The sequence below is a fragment of the Lutra lutra genome, chromosome 1 (genome assembly GCF_902655055.1).
Source record: "Lutra lutra chromosome 1, mLutLut1.2, whole genome shotgun sequence".
NCBI lineage: Eukaryota > Metazoa > Chordata > Mammalia > Carnivora > Mustelidae > Lutra > Lutra lutra.
The window spans coordinates 121,432,700-121,456,010 of NC_062278.1; the positions used below are offsets into that span (position 1 = coordinate 121,432,700).

The 23,311-nt window shown below is 44.2% G+C and overlaps 1 protein-coding gene across 26 annotated transcripts in view; it reads right to left on the bottom strand.

The window, feature by feature from the left end:
* The window catches only part of KALRN (kalirin RhoGEF kinase), a 675,882-nt gene that overhangs the window by 97,840 nt on the left and 554,731 nt on the right, over positions 1-23,311 (bottom strand). The gene's annotated exons all lie outside the window — the stretch shown is intronic.

The window sequence follows — 23,311 nt, forward strand, 5'->3', positions numbered from 1 at the left end:
TTCTTCTCTCTGCCTGCCAGCAAGCTCAGTGTTTTCCTCTGCAGCCCTGCGTGGTGGCAAAGTGACCAGAGGCTATCTTTTCAATGGCAGGCATCTCCTCACCTGTTGGCCTTGTTGAACTGCACAGTTTTAAAAGTACCTACCACAGAATTTACTTTTATTGTCTCTCCTATTTTCCTCGCTAGAACATCAGCTCCCTGAAGGCAGGAGATTTTTGTCAGCTTTTGCTCACTATTGTTTCTAGCACTGAGAAGAGCGGCTGACATGAGCACTAGAACATTCAATAAATGTTTGTTGGAAAAGATGTCCTAGAAGATGATCAGTAAATATGTTCTCAATATTAAATGAGGAAAAAGGAAGCCAGGGTGCTGGTTTGTGTGTGCGCACATAACTACAGGAGGCAAGGGGTGGAGGGAGGCGACCTCGGGATTTGAGTTCCAGCTCTGCCTCTTGGCCCTTCTGAACCCGGGCTCCTTCATCCATAGCCCGGGAGAAGCAACACCTACCTGTGAGATAATCATGCATACTTAGAGTAACAGTGAAAGGTCATTACATGACAATAAACAGAGATGACAGTGATGACAGCTGAATGACAATAAGCAACGCTGTGTTGCAATGCAGTCATGCCTGTGGGGCTTGGAAGACGGCCAGCCCCTTTTGGAGCCATCAGGCCATGGTGCATTGCGTCCCTTGCTCATGAATAGCTCACTCTCCTTCCCCAGACAGCAGCAAAGGGAGAACGCGCTTACTCCTGACTGCCTTCCACGAGCCGCTGCTCCTCACCAGTCCCAGATGCAAAAGCAGATCCCAGCAAGGGCAAAGACACACACACACACACACACACACACACACACACACGCACTCACAGAGGTGCATGATAAGCGGGAATAGGTTCGTGGCATGACACACAGGGTGTTCATGAACTCAGGCCCAAGACCCCAGAACCATCAGACTCACATGAGAAGAGAGGATGAATTTCTGAAGTTAGGAAGTACTTTATGACTTCAGAAGTTAAAAATACTTAACTGTACAGGAGGACTTGAAAAAGAGTCAAACTTTCAAGCTTTTAATGGCTCTGTATTTCAACTGTAATACAGAGCCATTATAAGAAAAAAATAGAAGAAAACTGAGGTTCAGGAATCCTACCACCATGTGAAAACTACACCTATACCACTTGGGGACACGTACCTCATCTCTGGATGAGTGTGGAGTGAATGAACTGAAACTTAGGCCCAGGTGACCGTTCCCCAGCCCACAGCACCTTTGGCTAAGTCTCAGGGCCCTAGGCAGCCCGAATCCTGCTCAGGTATCTTTCATCACAGAGTAAAAAGAGCACTGGGCTACACCAAGAATCCCAGGGGAAGATTCTAGCCTCACTGCTAACCTGCTGCATAGTTTCAGGCAAACCCCCATCTTGCTGGGTTTCAGTTTACCAACTGACCCAGTGGGAGAACAACTCCAGATTATCTACACGAGTCTTTTTTTTTCCCCTTTAAAACAGAGAAAGAGACAGAAGCCTACATCCTAAGCTGACTTTCAGATGCCGTTACTCGAGGGTAGGGATGACATTCAAATCCTGCCCTTTGGCTGCCGTTCTCAGATAGGCCCGTAGCAGAGAAAGCAGCTCCTGGAAGTCAGAGTTAGAGCCTGAGCTGCGGAGAAAGAAAAACAGAAGGTCCGATGATAACCTGAGAACGTGAAAGAAGTAAAGGGGCTGCTTTTTGGTTTCCTCAGATTTCCAGCAGGTCAGGCTCATTTCTGAACTAACTGCCTTCCACTGACCACCCCTCCTGGGCAGACAGGGTGAGCACTCAGTCTCCAGGTACCTATTCCTCATAGCCGTTTTTCTAGAACCTTAAAGGTGTGAATTTATGATAAATATTCAAAGGTAGCACCAGAGACTGAATCTGTAAAACTGTGGGGAAATGCTCAGACAACTATAAGTGAAAGAACCAGGACATGATGTTGAGTATAAAACTGAACCCCCCACCACAGTGTACATATAGAAAAAACCGAGCTTGACTACAGGCAAGCTGTCTAGAATGACAGGTGATATGTTTTCCTTAATTTTTCCTATGTTTTCCAAATTAAGTTTTATAAATACCTATTACTTTAAAAAGCACACCATATGTAAATATACGTTCATAAAATCTCAAACAATACCTTAGAAAATTGCAGAGTAAAAAGTCCTCCTTATCTCTCCAATTTCTTCTCAGCTATTCCCCCACACCTCAGTACCACTCTGCTATCGAGAGGTAATCATGGCTTAATGTAGGACTTTTGGACCATTTTCTTTCTTTCCTTTTTTTTTTTTTTTTTTAAGATTTTGTTTATTCATTTGTCAGAGAGTGAGAGAGAGCAAGCACAAGCAGAGGGAATGGCAGGCAGAGGGAGAAGCAAGCTCCCCGCTGAGCAAGGAGCCCGATGCAGGACTTGATCTCAGGACCCTGGGATCATGACCTGAGCCGAATGCTGAAGGATTGAGCCACTCAGGCATCACTCAGACCATTTTCCATGCACTCACACACATGCACACACATGCAGACACACACATGCCCACATTTCTTGCACAAAGCAGTTCATGTTATATAGTTGAAAGTTTCTATACATTTTTTCATTTAGCAAGTGTAAGACTTTCATGTCTGTATTTTGTTTGTTTGTTTTAGATGGCTACACAGGGTTTCACAGTAAAACTGTATCATTCCCCTATTGGAAATAAAGATGCTGCCCATCTTCTTGGTAGCTATTACAAAAATTACCACCTGAACATCTTGGGACAAACGGAGAACTTCAGAACTTCGTTAAAGGTATATTCTTAGAAGGAGATCAAAAGATACAATATATTTTGAATTGTATAGATTCTGCCACATGGCCCTCCAGAAAGACTGTTTTCAATTTGTATTCCCAACACTATACAACTGTTTACTTCTCTACACCCTTACCTAAATTGTGTTAGTCTGAAGGGTGAAAATAATCCTATTTTTATTTGCATTTCTCTGATTAATACTGATATTATCTTTTCAAAAGTTTATTGCTTTTGTAAGTCCTGCTTGTTTCTAACTTTTCCTGTTGGGTTGTTGGCTTTTTTCTTATTGATTTATAAAAACTCTTTATGTATTCTGAGTATTAATCTTTTGTCTGTTATGTAGGTTGCAAGTATTTTCTTCCAGTCTATTAATTGTCTTCACCTCCTTGCCTGAAATCTATTTGTAATTTACTTTTATGTATAATGTTATTCAGGAACATAATTTACCTTACTTTAATGTCAGGGAAAATATTTTAAAGCAGAAACTTCAGGGGCGCCTGGGCGGTGCAGTCGGTTAAGCCTCCCACTCTTGGTTTCGGCTCAGGTTGTGACCTCAGGATGGTGAGATCAAGTCCCATGTCGGGCTACACGCCTGCACAGAGTCTGCTTAAGACTCTCTGCCCCTCCCCCCCATATGGAAATCTTTTTTTAAAAAGTAGAAACTTCAAAGAACCTGTTTTATATTTGTCTTATAAGCTTCCCATATTTTATCAATCAAAATTATGGAATTTTTAAGGAGACACGACCATGAGAAAGAATGAAGGAGAAGCCTGCCATACATCTCACAGCCAAAGTATGAATGATGCACGATGCTTTGGGCTCGTTAGGCTTGCTAGATGTGTAAGAGGCAGATCTCAGTTTCCATGCTCCTCTGGGCCACACGTCACCATTGTGAGCCCCCATTCAAGAAAGGAGATCACTGAAGACCTAAGTTTAAGGAACTGTGATGTCCCATCTGAGGACAACACGGTAATTACTCTAAAGTTTAATTCCCCTCCTGCAAGAATTTCAATAAATGTGATTTTATTGCTCTGTGTATTTTAAGTTCCAGCATATTCAGGTTCAGTAAATATTTGCTGAATGAATGCATAGTTGTGTTAAATCAAAGTCTCGGGAGAGATTAGAAGCTGTGTCAAGAATAACATTCTAATGTGTGTGTTTGGAGGAGGGGAATGTCAGTCACGTGTAATGGGGGGGTGATAGAGGCAGGGCCAACTGCTGCTCTGCTCTTGGGTGTTCTGACACATCACGATGCCATGGGTGAAACATGGGGGCTGAGAGACACCTTTGGGCACATATGCATCTTTATGAAATACAAGATGCCAGAAACTCTAAGGGACTGAAACTCGGTAATCAGGTAGTCAAGACAGCTGGGGCTCCCGCAGTTAAGCACAACTCAGGGGGGATGGCCCATAAAGAGCCACCTGCACTGACCCACCCCTTTCTCCAGTGACGGTGGCCAGGGATATACAGCAGACTGGGGCAGAGGTCAGTGCAAACCCAGGACAGGAAGAGGTTGACCTTGTGACCCTGACCTCATCAAGCCCAAGGACAACAGGGCAGGTGGAGAACAGAGTCCTGGGACCTGCTTGACATTGTGGGTGGCCTGGCATGGTTGTACTTAGTGATGCTTTTGTCCACTTAGACTTCATTGTAACTTAGAATTTTCTAGTTGCAGAAGTAAATCACGCTATTGTAGGGATTTGGAAAAAATCAAAGCTTAAAGAAGAGGATTAAAAAAAAAATCATTCAGAATCCTTCCATAGAACATGCTTTGGCAAAAGTCCTTCCAGTTTCTTATAAAAATCACTCTCTGTCTCATGTGCTTAGCCTTTTCTGGGGTATCACTTTAAAGTTCTTTTTATTCTGATAAAATATATATAACACAAAAGTTACCATTTTAACCACTTGTACATGTACAGTTGCAATTACCATTGTCTGTATATACGTTTTATATGCTATTCTTTTTTTTTTTTTTTAAAGATTTTATTTATTTATTTGAGAGAGAAAGCAAGAGAGAGAGCGCAAGTGAGGGTTGGGGAGAGAGGAGAGGCAGAGGGAGAAGGAGACTCCCCGCCACGCAGGGAACCCAATGCGGGGCTCTGTCCCAGGACTCTGAGACCATGACCTGAGCCGAAGGCAGACGCTTACCCAACTGAGCCGCACAGGTACCCCTACATTTTATGTGCTGCTCTTTATGAGAAACTCCAACATGACAGAAATGCTAAGCATTTCAGGGCTATTGTCAGTAACATTTGCACACTCCAGGCACATAATTGCTTAATATTATGCCCATTTCACTGACAATGAGCATGTGGCATAGAGAAGTTAAGTCCCTGTGGCAGGTTACAGAACTGGTAAATGACAAAGCCAGTATTCAGGGAGATCTGCTGGACCCTAAACCTCTTACAAGGTTTTGAGCCCTAACTGGAGGAAGGACCCCAGTGGGGGTGGGGATGAACATGTCTCCATGTATCCATTATCTACACGCCAAAACAACCTGAAAAATAGCCAGTTCCAATTTCAAGTAAGGAAAACTCGAAACATTTCTACCCCAACAGAATGGAAATTACATGGTGCTCATTCTCCTTATTTAGTGGGATAATTTATTTGAAGGACCATAAAGATATTTATAGGGCTTTCATGAGCTCATCTGTAACCTTCATCTCCCAAACCTATTTCCCACAATCAGGCACCTCAACTTTCAATTCTACTTCTACAAGGTTACGCAGAAAGAACCTTGGTGGTTCAGGAAGAACAACGGAGCCCCACAGCAGCACCGGGAGCAGCTCTTGCCAGAGCTCAACGGATGACCTCCACACCCCCACACTGGAGAACACACTGTTCAAATCACACAGCGAGCCTGAGAAATGAGAAAGCTACCCCGATGATCTATTTTTTTGGAGTTCTTACCCGGTTGGCTTTTGTGTCTACGACCCACCTCACCCGTATTGTTTCAGAAAAAGGATCTCTTAGTGATAGGATCCAAGATCAGCGCGCACCACCCAGAATCACGTGTGTGAGCTGATGCTCATTCCCTTGAAGCTAGTGATGGTTCTGAGAAGGTCCTTCTCAAATAAGACCACCAGGCTCTCTCTGGCAGTAGTTTTCCCTAGCTTGGTATGATGTATTACTCTAAGGGGTGGAGGCGCGTGGGGCAGCATGATGCAGAGTCAGAAACTGTGAGGTAAAGACACCGTCTTCACTCCCTCTTTTTACTCTTATCACGGTCGAAGTCAAAATAAGACAAAATTTTTTTTTTATTTTTTTATTTTTTTATTTTTTTATTTTTTTTTTAAAAGTTCATCAGGTTTTGTCTTTTTTTTAAGATTTTATTTATTTATTTGACAGAGAGAGATCACAAGAAGATAGAGAGGCAGGCAGAGAGAGAGAGGGAAGCAGGCTCCCTGCTGAGCAGAGAGCCCAACGTGGGACTCGATCCCAGGACCCTGAGATCATGACCTGATTCGAAGGCAGCAGCTTAACCCACTGAGCCACCCAGGCGCCCCAAAATAAGACAAATTTTTAAAGCAAAGGAACCTGGGATGAGCAAAGGGAAATGCTGAGTTTCTGTGAGGCAAAACCCAAAGCAAGGACATATGTGTTTAGTACCTGTGCTTCAGGGCAGGGGGAAGGGACACTCCCTTTCAGAAACTGACCAAGTCCATCCCACAGGTCAGACACCACTTGGCCTTTAGGCTGTTCTCCCCTGGGGAAGTCAACCCCTGCGTGTTGACATGGCCTGAGGGCAGAGACAGGAGTAGGAAGGAAAAAAGGTGGACGGACAAGGCAGGGAGAGCTATATTGTCAGTTACCTGAGTCAATAGGTGGGCTCTGGGACCACCAGGAGAGGTCTGTGAATTCAGGACAGTGGACATAAGGGAAAAGCAAAATTAATCCCAGTAAACCACGGGCTGCCAAGGCCATCAGGAGAAGGCAGGTGGACCAGAGCTCCGGGAGGGCCGTGACAACCACAATCAACCTCCTCGGGAGAGTCAGTGCTATTTTAAGAGACAAACAGTGTGACTGTGGTTAAAGATAATCACAGTCAGATGTTGGCAAAAGTAGACAAACATCTCTAGGCCTCTGCTATTTAGGGTATAAACGAGTGTGTGTGGATGCCAGGCAGGGCTTATGTTAAGATCTGTGGCGGCACAGGGTTTATGTATGCAAATAAAAGTAATACCCGACAAGAAAAGGCTGCTTCTGGAACCGCTAACCCATCCCATAGCTTCAGGGACGGAGTATGGAACTGCACCAGTTTCCAGTATGGTAATAAAAAGTAGAACTTGACACAAGGATCCAAATCGAGTTGGGGAGCAGGATAAGTGGGAGAAAGAGCAGAACATGGAGAGGAAACCAGGATGCCACTTATTACCCACATGCTCTTGGGAGAAAGCTGAATCTCTCTGAGCCTCAGTTTTCTCACCTGTGAGATGTGCAGTCTGACCCCCAGAAACTAGAGACCAAAGGAGATACTAGAGTCACACATAGTAGATGGCTAGCTATTCCTCATTTCCAGAACATTCCACTTGTACCCAGGACTTTATGTCCTTCCTCATGCTATTTCCTTTGCCTAACTTCTTAGGTGAAGGATATCCCCCCTTCAAGACCAAACTCCTGTATTCTTTCTTCACAAGGTCCGCAGGCAACCTCTTCATTCCTCCAGAGGGGCGGGTCATGCTGTCCTCTGGGCGCATACAACACGAGAGGCAGAGGCAGCACTTGTGGAGGTTTCTCATTAGATAACGGGGCCCACAGGTCAACACAGAGGACACATGCTGGCTGCCTCTCCAGTATCCGCTTCTCTTTCTCCTTCATAGGAGCATCCCAGATTATCCAGCTTTGTGAGGAGAAACCCTGTTCCTCTTCAGTCTCCAACTCCAGCCCCAAGCCCAGAGGTGGGGCCAAAAGTCACCTGAGTATTTCATTCCATGGGCCATGGGGACCAATTCAAGGATGGGAATATGACCCCACTCAGCAGAGACAGGCCTAAAAGGAGTCAATCTGGGGGACTTTTGACTTCCTTCTTCCCCACAAACCTGAAGATCTATAAGTGAGTTTCACCATAGCAAAAAATAATCTAAATCCAGCTGGTAACACATTTTACCAAAATGCCAAGTTTCTTTGTTTTTTGCCTAAAATTGATAAATGTGGTGACGGATTACAAGGAGTTCTGACTAGCTGCTGATGACAGAATAGAAATTCCTGACCCATCAACAACAGACCAGATATTTACCCAAACACAGCCAATAACTGTAGTAACCAAAGACAGACATCTAAGATGATCAGCTCTGGATGTGAATATAGGATAATAGCATACATTAAACTAATAATTGAATATAAAAACTAATAAATATAAAGATCTTTATAGTGACCTGCTGAAGAATTGCTTAATAACCCAACACACTGGCCTCCGGGTATAAAGAGGAGACCTTTTACCTCTTTCTTAATAAAAACTCTCACCCTGAATCAGCCCTAGGACCCACCAGATCAGCAACTTGTTTGAAACAGGGACACTCCTAGCAATCAAAAACTGAGCAAAAGGCCAGTAATTACAAGTCTAAGTTACGAGTCTGTTTTCCCAGAGAGTTTTGGAAAATATTCACTAATCCCCCAAACCATTTAATGGTTCACTGAAAACTACTGCCTTATAAGTCAGAGAAATATCTGATAATGAGAAAGAATATTATTGTCCATAAATTTAGCATTTACAGAGTGCATTCTACGTGCCAGGGAGCCAGGAGCTATACTAGGTGTCACACCAGTCCACACCTTTTTTATTTGAATCCTCACGGATACCCTAGGGACAGATACCTGTATTTTCCCAAGGATGGAGATGAAGAAATTGGCATAAAAAAGTTCAGTAACTAGACTAACACAATGCACTTAGTAAGTGCTAATGCCAGGACAGACCCAGTCGGACCCTCCCTGATCCGTGCCCTTCCCTCAGAGACCAGAGCTAAAGAGCAACTTGCCTGCACAACTCCTCTAGTTTACTCACAGCAAATGACAGATGAGCACAAGAGCCCCAACTGGCCCGTGCTCCCTCCATAGTCAAGTCCCTGTCATGATGGGCATGTTCAAAGATTGCTAGAGCCCCAGCTCCAGAAACTCTGTAACTCTTCTTCCAGAAGCTCTGTAAGCTCTTCTCTCAGTTGCAAGCCAAGGCATTCTGTAAAGACATACATTCAAGGCAGCCTCTCCAAACCTGCTTCTACATTACTTCCAAACTGTTGTTAGCAATCAAACAGAAAAATAAAAATTGTCCTATTGAAGGGGCTCCTGCCTGTTCAGTTGGTAGAGCACATGACTCTTGATCTCAGGGTCATGAGTTCAAACCCAACACTGGGTGTGGAGACTACTTTAAAAAAAATCCTATTTGAGTCCTAAGCTGATGCCATTCTAAAAATGCCATATTGGGGTAACTGGGTGGCTCGCCGGTTAATGTCAGGTCAGGCCCCTGGGATGGGGCCCCCACATTGGGCTACAACCTGCTTCTCCCTCTCCCTCTGCTACTTCTCCCAACGCCCGCTTGTGTTTTCTCACTCTTGCTCTCTCTCAAATAAATAAAGAATATCTTTAAAAATGCCTTATATATATATATGTATGTATATATATATGACGTCGCATGTATATGTATATATATGTCACATATATGTGTATGAATTTTATGGTACAGAACGCTAATCATGACTATAAATACAAATTAGATGTGTGACTAAATTATGATGAGCTAAATTTTGCTCTGCACTTACACATTTTTGGCATAAAAAATGTGCAAAGGCATTCCACCCCCAGAATTACAGATACTGCCCCTGTCCTATGTTTGAGACATGTATCCATTGATGCAGAAAAAGACTCAAGCCAGACAGGTAAACAAGAGTTGAAACCGGTACAACACGAAGTGCAGATCATATCTCGTGAAGCTGGGATTAGTAATTGTGGGAGAAGAGACAAGAGCGAGCACATTAATTGTGGTAGAATGCTTGGAAGGAAGCCACAGTAATTACAAACCCAGGTGAGTTACGTCACGGATACTTTATAGTGGGAGGAAACCGAGAGGGTGGAGAATTTGGCTGACCTTCTCCCCGGGAGCCGGCCAAGCTAGCATAAACTCTAATAGTCACCAGGGATGAACATACATCTCCCTGCCCTGAACATCTTCTCTTCCCCCAGGGCTGATCTGCCTTTTGGGAAGCTCTGTTCACCTTCTCTTTAAACTCCTACATACACACACACACACACACACACACAGCCCTGAGAACAGTCCAGCTCCGATTTTGCTCTCGCAGCCCTAGCTTGTGTATGCTGGCAGAAGGTCATGGTTGAACTTAGACCTGACCACCTCACTGGGAACGGGCTGGGAAACTGGCTATTTGAAGAGATTCGTAGACACTCTCGTAGAGTTGGCTGCTGCCACTCTAAGATGGAAGCACTATTTGGTGGCTAGGATGTAAGGTAAATTGAGAAGGGGGTAGAATTTCCTGACCATAGCGCACACACAAAGAAAGGGACCTAAAAATTAGAAAGGCAGAAAAAACCCTTGGAAAGTTATTGAGGTCTTCCCCTTCTTTCATACAGAATCCAAGTTAACAGATATTTTTAAAAATCCCTTTGTGAAATGGGAATTTGAAAAGATCTCAGAGTCCCTTGAGTACAGTGTCCCACATGTTGTAGAGTCGTCTCCAACATTGCCAAGAGAGGGTTACTTAGCCTCAGTGGAGAACTGCCAGCATGCATGATCAGTGGCGTAACCCTGTGGAGGCTGCTGAGAGTGGTGGCAATGCCTCTGAGCAGAAACTAAGCCAGCTGGGAAAGCGCAAGGTATGGAACAGTGAATGAATCTGGCCCCTTTCCCTGGATTCCAGGGTCAAAATATGTAGGAAGGGAGGGGCTCCGGTCATAAGAAGAGAGCTCTCCAGTTCATGAATTAGGAAGGGACGGCCTCACCAATGATCCTTTATGGACACAGTACGGGTTCCTCTGGTGTCTGGGGACCAAAGAATGGCACCCGAGCCCTTGAAGGAAGCCAGCTTCACGCAAGGTACCAAAAACACGAACTCTAGAAAACTGTCTGGCCGTATCTTTTTTTATTCTCCTTCCCTTGTGTTCTCCCATAATATTTAGCAAAACCTTTTGGAAAGGCTCTTTAAACTGGGTCCAGATGAAATAAAACCCATGTGGGGACCAGAAGCATGGTAGTAACAAGACTTTTGGCACCTATGTTAGCTCCTCAGACAGGGTTCCTATTGTCCCAATCTAAATTCCACTCCCACCAACAGATACTCTCATACATGCTCAGAGAACAGCTGGAACAAGGGATGCGCTCTCTCTCGCCCCCTCTATATTGCAGTTCATGAGGGCAGGGCCTTGTCCACTGTGTTCACTGGCTATGATTTCTGACTATTCCCCAGTCTTGGAGGAGTCAGAAATGACCAGTCCAGGAGACCTTGGCTAACGCCTCTGGAATACTGCGGCAGCCACAGACATCCTGGGTTCCCCAGGAGGTTTTGTGGCAACCTGATTAGATAAGAGCACATTGGCTATCCAGACCTGGCTTCAGATTAACCTGACCTTCCATTTTGCTTGGAAGGTCATAGGAAGGCCCCTTGAGATGTCTCAAGAAGGTCTCCTGTATTGACTAGTTCCATTTAGAGACTTCAGGCCCACAGGGCAGACCCTGATTTCATTAGAGCCAGTTCCAGGTTCTGGGAATCCAGCTGCAATCTCAGAGCAGTAAAGTTCCCCAGAATCCCTCCAGACATTTAGAAACACCAGATGTAAGCGGACACTGTGGGGCAGATTTCTACAGGAGAAAAGCTAGAGCTGGTGGCTAGGACACAGTTCCAGGAACCTAAGAGTGATTTCTGATTCACAGGGCGCCTCAACCCTTAGATTCCTTCCAAGGAGCTGGGTCTCCTCTCAGATCGGATCTAGTGCTTCTACCCTCTGCGTCCCCCCAAAACAAAAGGGCAGGACTAGTCTACATCTCACCACCTCTTCTACAAAAGTACCAGCAGAATGGTACCATTTTATAAACTACCAGTTCATACCTGAGGTAAGTTGCTTCTCTTTTTCAAAGTGTTCTTCTTGTCGATAAAACTGAGATCGTTATGATCTGAGATGCTGTAAAATTCCAGTGTTCGATGATATATAATCAAGACAAGCTATGTATACAGTGGTCTCTAGACAAAGAGGGAAATGACAGACAGCACTGTGCTCGGCCAGGCACCTGGTGATGCCCCATGAGGACAAACATTAGGATCACAGATGCTGCTTGGAATGATACAATAGAACACTCACACAGCTTTCCATTAAAGGATAAAGGAGTTCAGCCTGGGGCTCCACACACCCACCTACTCACATCTCCTGCATCTCCATCCCACCCTGGTCTGCCGAGCTACCCATCTTCCCCCTCAGACTCTGGGCGCCTGCCAGCGGCAACACTACCTCTGTCACATAAAGGAGGAGGGCTGACCAGAAGTCGGCTGGTGGAGGGGTTAGGGGGGTTGGGAGATGGGAGCACGTTGTCACTCTCTTCCTGCTCAGTACTGTTTTTAGGCTCTTCCCGAATTCAGGATCTTCCCTAAAAGCTGGCTTGTCTGAGCTCTGGGGGACAACTTGCAACTGAAACCCTTGTCTGTTTCCTCACAAACTATGTCACTCAGAAATGAAAATATGTAACTGCCTCCCTTGAAAGTTTCAGTTGGGAAGGCCCGTGGGTATCTGGTTCCCCATCAGAGGGACTGCCTCCTCCTGGAATTATGGAGATGGCTGAGAGGAGGGCCTAGCATCGGCCATTGGAAGGGATGGAAAGTTTCTACTCTGGCACATCAGTGTATCATGTACTATAGGCCCTCGGATAGCTCCATTCAACAGAGATGCAGTGCAAACCATAAATGTGAGCTACATACCTAATTTTATTTTTTATATAATATAATTTTATATAATTTTTATATAATTAAAAATTTTCTAGTTCTCTTGAAAAGTGAAAATAAACAGGTGCAATTAATTTTAACCTATTGTATTTAATCCAATATCTCCAAAATACTATCATTTCAACATAGTATCAATATCCAAATTATGAGATTCCCATACAATGTTTTTTTTTGTACTAAATCTTTGAAATCTGGTATGTAATTTGTGCCTTCAGCATATCTCAACTTGGACTAGCCTCATGTCAAGTTCTCAATAGCCACATATGGCTAACGGCTACTGAATTAGACAGCACAGCTTTAGAAGGCACGTCTGACCTGTTTTCCTCTGTGGTCCCCAGCCGGTCCAGGGTGCTCTGCTCTCCCTATATACTCAATCCTTTATTATTTTTTTTTAAAGATTTTTATTTATTTATTTGACAGAGATCACAAGTAGGCAGAGAGAGGTGGGGGAAGCAGGCTCCCTGCTGAGCAGAGAGCCCAATGCGGGGCTTGATCCCAGGACTCTGGGATCATGACCTGAGCTGAAGGCAGAGGCTTTAACCCACTGAGCCACCCAGGCGCCCCCTATACTCAGTCCTTTAAAAACCCCTTCTTACCCTTTAGGGCCCAGACAGAACCTTGTATCTCCTGAGAAGTCCTCCCAGACCACCCCAGGCCACTGTGCTCCCACCAGATTTTGCATAATTACTTAAGTCAGCTGTCAGGTAGGACCCTGAAGTATCTTTCCTTTTATTGGCCTCAGCAACTATTCCTCCCTCCCTCTTTTTTTTTTGTTATTATTTACTGTTTCATATTTGTGGAGCAGCTCCCAAGTTGGATGGCAAGATCCTCGAGGGGGTGAAAACATTTTAAATTCTCTACTGTTGCTAGTCCAGTACCTGCCACATGGTATTCAAATATTTAGAGGCTGATACAAGAAATGCTCAGCTCAGTTTCCCATATGATGAAGGAGCTAATGAAATCATTTGAATGTGACAGTTGACAGTTGGTACAGTTCCATGCAGACTTCTACATACTCGGTAATGTAACAATAATCCAACAGTTACGTAGAACTTACCACGTGCCAGTTCTAAGTGGTTTACCTATGTCAAACCCTCTAAGCCTCGTAGAAATCCCAAGACTAGATTCCTTGATCATCTCCATTTTTCAGATGAGGAACATGAACAAAGGATTTATATAACTTGTACAAGGTCACACAGATAAAGTAGCAGAGCTGGGATTCAAACTCATTTTGGCTCCAGGGTCCAAGCTCTTAATCATCATGATATATGGCCTCTCAATCCAGCACAAACATAAAATATATTTGTTACAACTTGCATATCAGTATATAGCCTATGAATCAAAGGCTCTCAGCCAGGGTGTTCCCTTATATAAAAAGAATTAAGTTAATTCAGAAAATGTAAACAGAAGCAAACAACAGGAGAGACATTAAATTCCTTGGTCTCAGAGGATGTTTCTCATAAATCCTCTTAAGACAAAGAACAGTACACTCTTCCTTTCAAAGGGTGTGAAACAGGGGGTTTAACTGGCAACAAGTAAGTTGTGAAATTCTGGATGCTCTTTAATTCAGGAACTCCATTTCTAGGGATTTATCCGAAGGAAGTAATGATAGTTGTGCCAAGAATTAACTCTAAGACTATAAGCAACATTATAAGTATTGCTTGTAATAGCCAAAATTAGAAACAACTAAAAATAGAATGAACATTGAAAAAAAAAACATATTTATGCATGATTAAATTGTGCATCTGGTGGTATGCTGATAAACCAGCTCCTAGAATAAAGCAAAAAACCTTGATTTGTGATATCTGGTTGATCTAAAGCTACCAATGATTTAACAATCCTCTCTCAAACCTCTGAATATTTAATAGGGGCACCTGGGGGTCTCAGTGGGTTAAAGCCTCTGCCTTCAGCTTAGGTCATGATCCCAGGGTCCTGGGATGGAGCCCCGCATCGGGCTCTCTGCTTAGCGGGAAGCCTGCTTCCTCCTCTCTCTCTCTCTCTCTGCCTGCCCCTCCACCTATGTGATCTCTCTCTCTGTCAAATAAATGGATAAAATTAAAAAACAAAACAAAACAAAACTCTGAATATTTAATAATCCCAACCTGAGCAGAGCTGGCTCCAGCATTTCACTGAAGGCATACAGAAAAATATCATAGAAGTTGTTCAATATATAACAAGAAGAAAGTTTATAATATTACTATGTTATATTTCTGAACAAAAAAAACCACATACATGGAAAAAAAGGTTAAGAGGATTATTCAAAATGTTACTATGGCTATCGCTAGGTAATGAAATTTTATTTTCATTTGTTTATATTTCTAAATGCTTTCCCAATGTTTATATATGATTTTGCTAGGAAAAAAAATAATCAAGACTCTCTTTTCCAGTTACAATAATTTTTAAATACCCTATTTTCAAAGTTATGTCTCAAATAAATAAAAGAAAAATCCATAGGTCGGCTCAGTGAAAGCAAGTGCATGATCAGTCAGAAGTTGAGGAGTGAGATGATTCCTAATACCACAAAAGAAGAGAAGTGTGAGTGGGGAAAAAATATGCCCTCACCACCATGCACACTGATCTCCTGAGGAATAAATCACACTTTCCTGGTACAGTAAATCATACCTCCTAACGAAAGGAAAGGGGCGAGGTAGGGAGTGGACATACATAAACCCCAGGACAAGGATCAGTCTGCTGTAGAATCTGGTTCTAGAAAGAGCTATTTCTTCACCCAAGGCTCATCCTCATGCTTTTTCACTAAACTTTAAACCACTGTATTAAATTAATTCTAACAATTGTCAAGTTCAAGTCTTGTCACCAGTGAAATACTTTGGAGCCATTAAAAATATACTGGAGGAGCCCCTGGATGGCTCAGCTGGTTGAGCGTCCGACTCTTGGTTTTGGTTTAGGTCATGATCTCAGGGTCCTGAGATGGAGCCCCAAGTCAGGCTTGTCACTGAGCATTGAGTCTGATTGTCCCTCTCCCTCCCCTTCTGTCCCCCTCTCCACCTTCCCCAAAATAAGTCTTTAAGTAAAAAATCTAAAACACACACACACACACACACACACACTGGAAATGCCTCTACCTGGGAAGATGTTCAAAAGATTAAATGAAATCAGGTTATAAAGTAATATATGAAACATGAGCCCATTTATTAAGGGGGTAAACATATAGAAAAAGACATATTAAGTAGTTAAGTAGTTGTTTCGAGGTAGTTTACGCTATTAAAGTTACACTATTAAAGGATTACTTTATTAAAGGATTACTCTATTAAAGCTATTAAAGTCACGCTATTAAAGTTACACTTTTACGTTATTAAAGGATTACACTATTAAAGTTACACTTTTATGGTCTTTTTGTTTGCCTAACTTTTGATTTTTTTTTTTTTTTTGTAGTAAGCACAGTTAGCTTTAAGAGTAATGAGGAAAACAAAATAAAAAGCAAAGGAGTCTTAAACAGGAAGAAGAATGCGGCAACATCCCTTACTGGACCCTGGGGGGCTGTAAAGTTCACAGAATATGTCGGGGATTCCTAACTCCTACCCCTGTCTGACAAGTGAAAGTGAGTCATGCAGGGGCCTCCTCCACTTCTCAAAGCAAGAATCCCCAGGGAAGCAGGATGTCTTCTGTTATAGAAAGCTTTTGCTGAAGCTGGGGTACTTGGGGTGGGGTAGATAGGTCCGGGAAAGTTGGAGAGAGGAAAGAAAAAGAGCAAACAAACAAGCAAACAAAAACCAAGCCACCTGGAGGGCTTGTTAAAACAAGACTACTGGGTCTGAGTCAATGGGGCCAAGAATCTGCATTTCTAGCATGTTCCCCAGTGACCAAATTCCTTCAAGAATTTCTGCTCTAAGTAGAGAAGAGAAAGAGGTACCGCACAGGTGTGAGACTCAGGTCCAAAATTTGTGCTGAAGTGGAATGTTTGCAATTCTTTTTAAATTTTTTTGAAAAGATTTATTTAAGAGAGCGCACACACACCTGCATGTGCATGGGGAGGTGGGGACATGGTAGTGGCAGAGGGAGAGAACTCAGACTTCCCACTGAGCACAGATGCTCCAAACTAGGCTCCATATGGGGTTTGATCTTACCACCCTGAGATCATGACCTGAGCCAAAATCAAGAGGTGAATGCTTAACTGATCGAGCCATTCAGGCGCCCATTCAGTGGGTCTTGGTTCTCCTTTGAACAGGGAGTGATATTATCCTTTCTCCATGGGAGCAATATGGTGGTTCTAAAAGCGGTAGGGCAGAAATTGGGAAAGTCCTGAGAGCCTGCTACACCCAGGTGCTACAAGAGAACACACACACACACACACACTTACAACTAATCCTGCCCCCAAGGAAAGCAAATACCTGGAAACAGAAATGTTTTACGAGGTACTATTTCAATCTAGCAGTAGAAGGGGTTTCCCTTCCTTTCAACTTGACAGTTTCCTCACTGTGGTCACCAGGAAATTGAGAAAAATGTGGAACAACCTGTTCTGTAACTCTGATCTTTGCTCTTTTGCCTGGCTGAAGCCAACCTGGCAGCCTTCTTGTTGTCTCCCAGGTGTGACCAGGGCTACCCTCCTTCCAGGAGGTTTAACACAAAAGGCTGCTTGTCAACTAGGAAAGATATCCTCCTTTAGTCACTGGACACACCCAGTGGGGAACCAAGCTACCCATGTCCCCTATCTACAAGAAGTACCAAGCTTATGGCCAAACCTCAGAGCCTGGGGGGGCTGCTGTGGGCAGCAGGTGGTGATTTTTATCTAGACAAAAACAGCCTGGAGAAGAGCAACAAAGTTTGCATATGATGAATATGCAATAAATGCTGGCTGAAGTGAAGAGAAAAATGTGTATCATCAGATCATTAGCCAAAATCAAAGGGCAGCCGAGAAGAAGTGGTGTGTTTTATATAAGGTACATTCTCAGGATCTGAACTTTAATGCTGGTGTAGTTATGCTACAATTCTTGGACCTTGTGTTTTCCCCCAGATTAGAGTAACTCAGGGATGCTTAGGATTCTTGCCAGTATCTTTTTTGGAATGTTCTTTAATGTAACACAGATATTGTAACACTAGGAGTGTTATGTGTTTCTTTTTTTAAAATTGGTTTAATAAAAATAAAGAGGCAATCCCTATCATACTTCTAGATCACAAACTTTCTTCCCCCATAGTTACAATGCCACAGAATTGAGGCGCAGTTGACAATGGCTTGAACTGAGACCATTAAATTGGCATAGGAATGTAGATTTATGGTTTTACCACCCAGAGGACCCACAAATATTTAGGTAGGAGTCCCCTGAGGATAGGGTCTATATCTAGTACTACAATTACTATTACCATTAGTAGCGACCTTTTTAAAAAGACTTCATATGCTTTGTGCTATGCCAAGCTCTTTACATACATTATCTTAACTAATCTTCACAACAGCCAAATGGGGTCAGCACCATTAGGATTCCCATCCCCCAGTGCCTAGTGCTGGGCTGGCAGGCAGTCAGCACATAAACATTTGTGCTGAATTAAAACACTGCGTGCTACATAAAAGCCAGCTCAAAAATAAAATGATAGGAATGCATTTCATTGGTTCATTTCCACCTGAAAGGGTACATTTCAAGAAAAGGGATAAGAAAGGCGGGGAAAGAGACCTTCTGAATTAAATTGAACCCGAGGGGAAAATGTGAACAAATATTTACTAAGAACATGTGCACAGGCTGCTCTGGGACAGACAGAGATGTGACCGTCTTTGCCTTCCGTGGTCTTGGGACAGAAGAGGACTTCAAAGCAGACCAGGCAGGTCAAGTTCCAAATGGCTCCAGGCAATGCAGTCATCCCCCAGAACTGCAGATAATCCACAGTCAACACCTAAATTCCAGTCTAGGGTTTGCCTCTACCCTTCTTGGTTGGCTCTACCTCATCTGTGCCCATAGTAGGAGAAACCACATGCCCAGGAAGACAATAATGACACTGAGGGAAGAGCACAGGAAAAGGGCTCTAGTTCTGACCTGCTACTAAGTGGCTCTCAGTGTCCTCCTCTATCAAAGAAGATCTGTTAAGTGATCTCTAACTTTCTATGATTTAGCCCCTTCTATTTGAGAAACCCTCCCTTGGGTTTCAGATCCATGCTTTTTCTAGGGCTCTCCTTTAGGAAAAGTCTAAGAGGGCAGGCCATGCAGGCACTCACTCATTGAAAGAGGAGCAGGACCTCGACAGATGAGGAATACCTTCAGGGCAGAGCAGACCAGCATCAAGATTCTCAAGGGGAACTATCATGAAGGAGAATATCAATAACACCTCTCTGGGGTGTTATTGACTCTAATAGGGGGCTTGGAAGTGAATCCCCAATGTTCACTTTTATTTTTTAACTTTAAAATCACTTGGCATAAAAAATACAGATACAGAGTCTGAATTTTTACCTTTTTAATTCCACATTAGGACCAACCAACCTGTAGCACATGCAACCACAGGGGTGATGTCTACAGCATTTTTGGTGATTGCAGGACCTACAGCTGTAGCAGAGGAGGGCTATTCGGGTTCTGTTGCCAGTTTCCACCTCATCCCACTGAACCCAAACACTCCTATTTCTACAAGGGACATACAATTGGCAGTCAGTACTGTTATTCAGGTAATAACTGACATCCTTCTTGCTACTCCCTAGTCAGAGAATCACATCAGGGAAAGGAAACAGGATTTGGGTTAGGGGTGGTTGGTGTGTGTGGTAATTCTCCCCATGTCTGGGTATCTCCCCAGGAGGCAGAAAAACCAAGAGATACACTGGAAAAACATACATGCTAAATGGTTGATTCCGCTTTCTTTGTGGTACAGGCATGTCCCAGGAGATGAAGAAACAAAAGAGAATGTGCATTAAGGCCCTAAGGAATTTTGTGCTTCTGTGGAGTGGTGAATTAAGTCACTAATAGTGAATGTCACAAGGGTTTCTCTTTGAGGTTACCAGCACCTTTCTAAAGGAACTTGATGTCATGCTTTCACACATCAAATTCAGTCTATAAAATAAGCTATCTCCATTTATAGGCCAAAGAAGAGACATTCACATCAAGTCATGAGGTCCCTGCATAGTCATTCTGGGAAAAGGTAGGGGGAAAAGAGAGCTTACAGCTGACGATGACTTGGGAGGCCCCGTGAAGCCCCACGGCCCTTACCACAGCCCCATGATGTCAGACTCAGGCTGGAACCCAACTGCCCTTGTGTTGAAAAAAAACATGGGAATGTGATCCAGGCACCTCCCCTCTTGGCTGATTCAGTCCGGTTCAGTTACCGCTCCTTCCTCTCTTTCTGAGAGACTCAGATGCCTGAACTGGGCACTTGCAGCATAAACGGGGGCACACAATGGCACGTGGACTTGAGATGCAGGGACGGTGATACAGTAATAAACAAATATAAATAAACCCTGGGCATAAGGGTTTCCAAGAAAGGACTTTCTTTGGTCCACACACCCAAAGTTAATTACAAGTGGACTAGAAAATTAAAGGCTCTAAAACTGGCTTTCACCCTAGCAAGGTCAGAAAAAATGTCTGGGCTCCATGATCTTAGAAGTCACAAATTCCAGTCTGCAGCACAGAACTTAGCAATATCCTGGTGATTTCAATTCCTTTTCGTCTCTGAAACGAGGTGCTTTTTAAAAATTTAAGATAACTGAAGAAGAATCCAGAGCTGACCCACTTCTTCAAGCTTAAAGGAAAGTCTAAGTAGCCAGAGCAATCCCAAAACTTCCCGCAAAGTGTGACATCAATGATTAATCAGCCTTCAGACACATATACATGCTATTAGCTCACATTTGGCCCTTTTTCACTTCCAAAAAGGCAGTTATAAATGTATTTGCTGTCTGTCTTCCTTTTCACCTCATCTCTGTTTTCATCTTACCCCTGGTTTTCGGTTTTCCTGCCCTTCCGCACCAATTTTAGGGGAGGGAAGAAAGATCACCTTGCATCAAACCCCTTTACCATCCTCATACTCACTAGAACCAAAAACCAAGAGAGACGATGAGATAGTAGCTTTCCTCACTTTTCCAAATCAAAAGACAGGCTCAACTAGTTTCTCCCACATTTTCCTCAAATATGATATTTAAAGACCACACAGGTCCATCACTAAGACCTTGACTCTCAACCGTGTGCTAACAATTACAACCACTTAGGGTTCACCAGAGAAAGTCCAGGATGCCTCACTTAGCTTTAGGTTGGTCAAAAATAGCCAGAACATTCTACTTCCTCTTTTCCTCAGACTTCAGAAGGTCTTTTCTTAGATATTCCTCTACCCTTTGAATTCTGAGTGACCGGAAGCCAGCGGGGGGAAGGCCCCTAGACTTGGGAACTGTAGTAGTGGGTTCCGACCCTCCGGTTTCAGAGCGCAGCTCCTGGAGCAGGACAGCCAAGTTCTCTCGGGAGAAGAGAGAGAGGCCAAACAGCCAGCTGCCCTTATTGAAAAGGGGAAGCTGCCTTTCAATTGTATGAAGTCTGTACAACCAGAGGAACTGGTTCAACTGAAAAGAGAGGCCACAGTCCCGGGCGGCGCTGCCCTCCACGCCCGCCAACCTCTCAGACTTCTCTGAGCCCTTCTCCGTGTTGCAACTAGGCAACTAGGCAAGTTTCTGGGGCTCTGGGCAAGGTGCTCAAACTCAGTACAAGACCTATCTTTGCAGTCAGCTTCCGAATAGAATAGATGACTTTAGTCTCCATTGGGATCTCTCTTTTCTGTTAGAGCAGACCTAAAGAGCCTCAGCATAGTGCCGCATACCTCAGACACAATCGTGATCTGATCGCCCTGCCCAGCTGAGGCCCAGGGTTCTTTAAAGGGTGGCTACCTCACTGCTCCCCCCCCCCCCCCCATTTTCCTCAGATCTTAGCCCCAGCTTGCCATCTTCATATCTCACGTCTGGGAAGGAGTCTGGAGGAAAGTGGTAGAAGAGGACTAGGAACCCACCTCTGTTACTCTCCTTTTCCTTTTCAAGCAGCTTTCATTGCTTGGGTCTCTTGTTTCCTTCAATCTTCAGCTGAGGGTCATTGGTCTCCTCCTGCTCTGGCTCTGGCTCCTGCAACACCCTCTTTCCTCCCACACCCCCTCTGCAAGCCGCAGAGCCTGCAGCCACTGCTTTCCCAGTCCTGCATGCTGGAGGCTGGCTCCCCCAGCCCCCACCTCCTGGGCGCCTGGAGCGGGAGGGGCAGCTGGGGCCATAATCAGAGCCAAGGACTGAGAGAACCCAGGAGAATTGCTCTGCAGGCAAATTGGGGCTGCCACACATCTGGATTCAAGCAGGCCGATGCAGGGGCTTTAGAAAAAGCACTACCCAAGTCCCCGAATTCTGCCTTTTGACAGGAAATGGGCTCCCAAGAAATCCTGCTTGGAAACCCTTCAGCCCTCAGAGCAATCCCACCCACTCAGTGATTCTCTTTGGCCATTTCCTGCCTTCTCTCTCTTTTAATGTTCCCTTCCTTCAATTCCCAGCCTTGGTTTTGAATGTTTCTGAACTAGGCTTAGATTCTGGTGAGGGTCCCAGGCCTTCTATGATTCCTTCTCCATCCGAACTCTGGCTTTTAGAGCTGGTTACCACGAAGTTCCAGGCTGTTCTAATTAAATGCAGACACCGAAAGGCTAATGCTGGCATTAGGAACTGGGAAAATGTCCTACAGGTTTAATTAGTTGTTGTAGCCTTCTATCAGCTCAGGGTAAAGAATTTGTCAGGGTTCTGCTCTGTGTGTGGCATAGACGAGGACAATTAAGGGTTCCTTGGATGAAGTTTATTTATCAGTAACTCAGAGAGAAATTCTATCAGGACTTTGTTAAATGAGAATGAAGCCAGCGATGGGGGCATTGTAAATGAGGGTGGAGGGAAATTTCACCCCAATAGGTGAAAATTAAAAAGGGCGAATATCAAGCGAGGGGCTGTATTCTCCCTTCTAATCACATAGAAACAAAACCTCTCTTCCCCCACCCTCTAAGCTGAAATGTTAAAGTGACAGGAACAGCTTTAGGAACATATGGGCACTGTGCCTAGGAAAAGCCCCATTTCTTTTTCAGGAGAGGCTCCACAATTGATAACCTTCTCTCTGTGACCCTTCTCACCATCTTGTTTTGCAGGCTGATTTTGGGGAAATTAGTTGCTTCCTGCCATCTCCTCAACAACATTAAAATTAGAAGAATAATTAAATACAGCCCTAATTGGGTACACAGAGAGTTCTTGGTTAATTAATGAACCCAGCTCCGTCCCAGAGCTGCAAACCCAGCGAATCTGCGAAAGCCCCAGCGGAGAAAAGTGAAAAGCCCGCTGCAGTCCCCGAAGAAAATTGTCACTTGGCAAAAATAGTTCCTAGTGTAGAGACAAGTGTCAAACACATTCCTATAGCTAGGAGTCACTAGTTAATCCCTCAGCTGAGATCCATATGTAAATGAGAGCAGGGAAGTGCGCCTGGGCCACTACAGGGACGCACAGCTGCGGGGGGCCGAGGCGAGGCTCCCCCGCACAATGCCCCCCCTGCCCCCCCCCCCCAGGCTGGCGTCCTGACATCCAAAGTCGCTGACAAGTAAGTAACTGAGATGCCAAACTGCAGCTCCGCATCCAAGTCAGAAGCTCCCC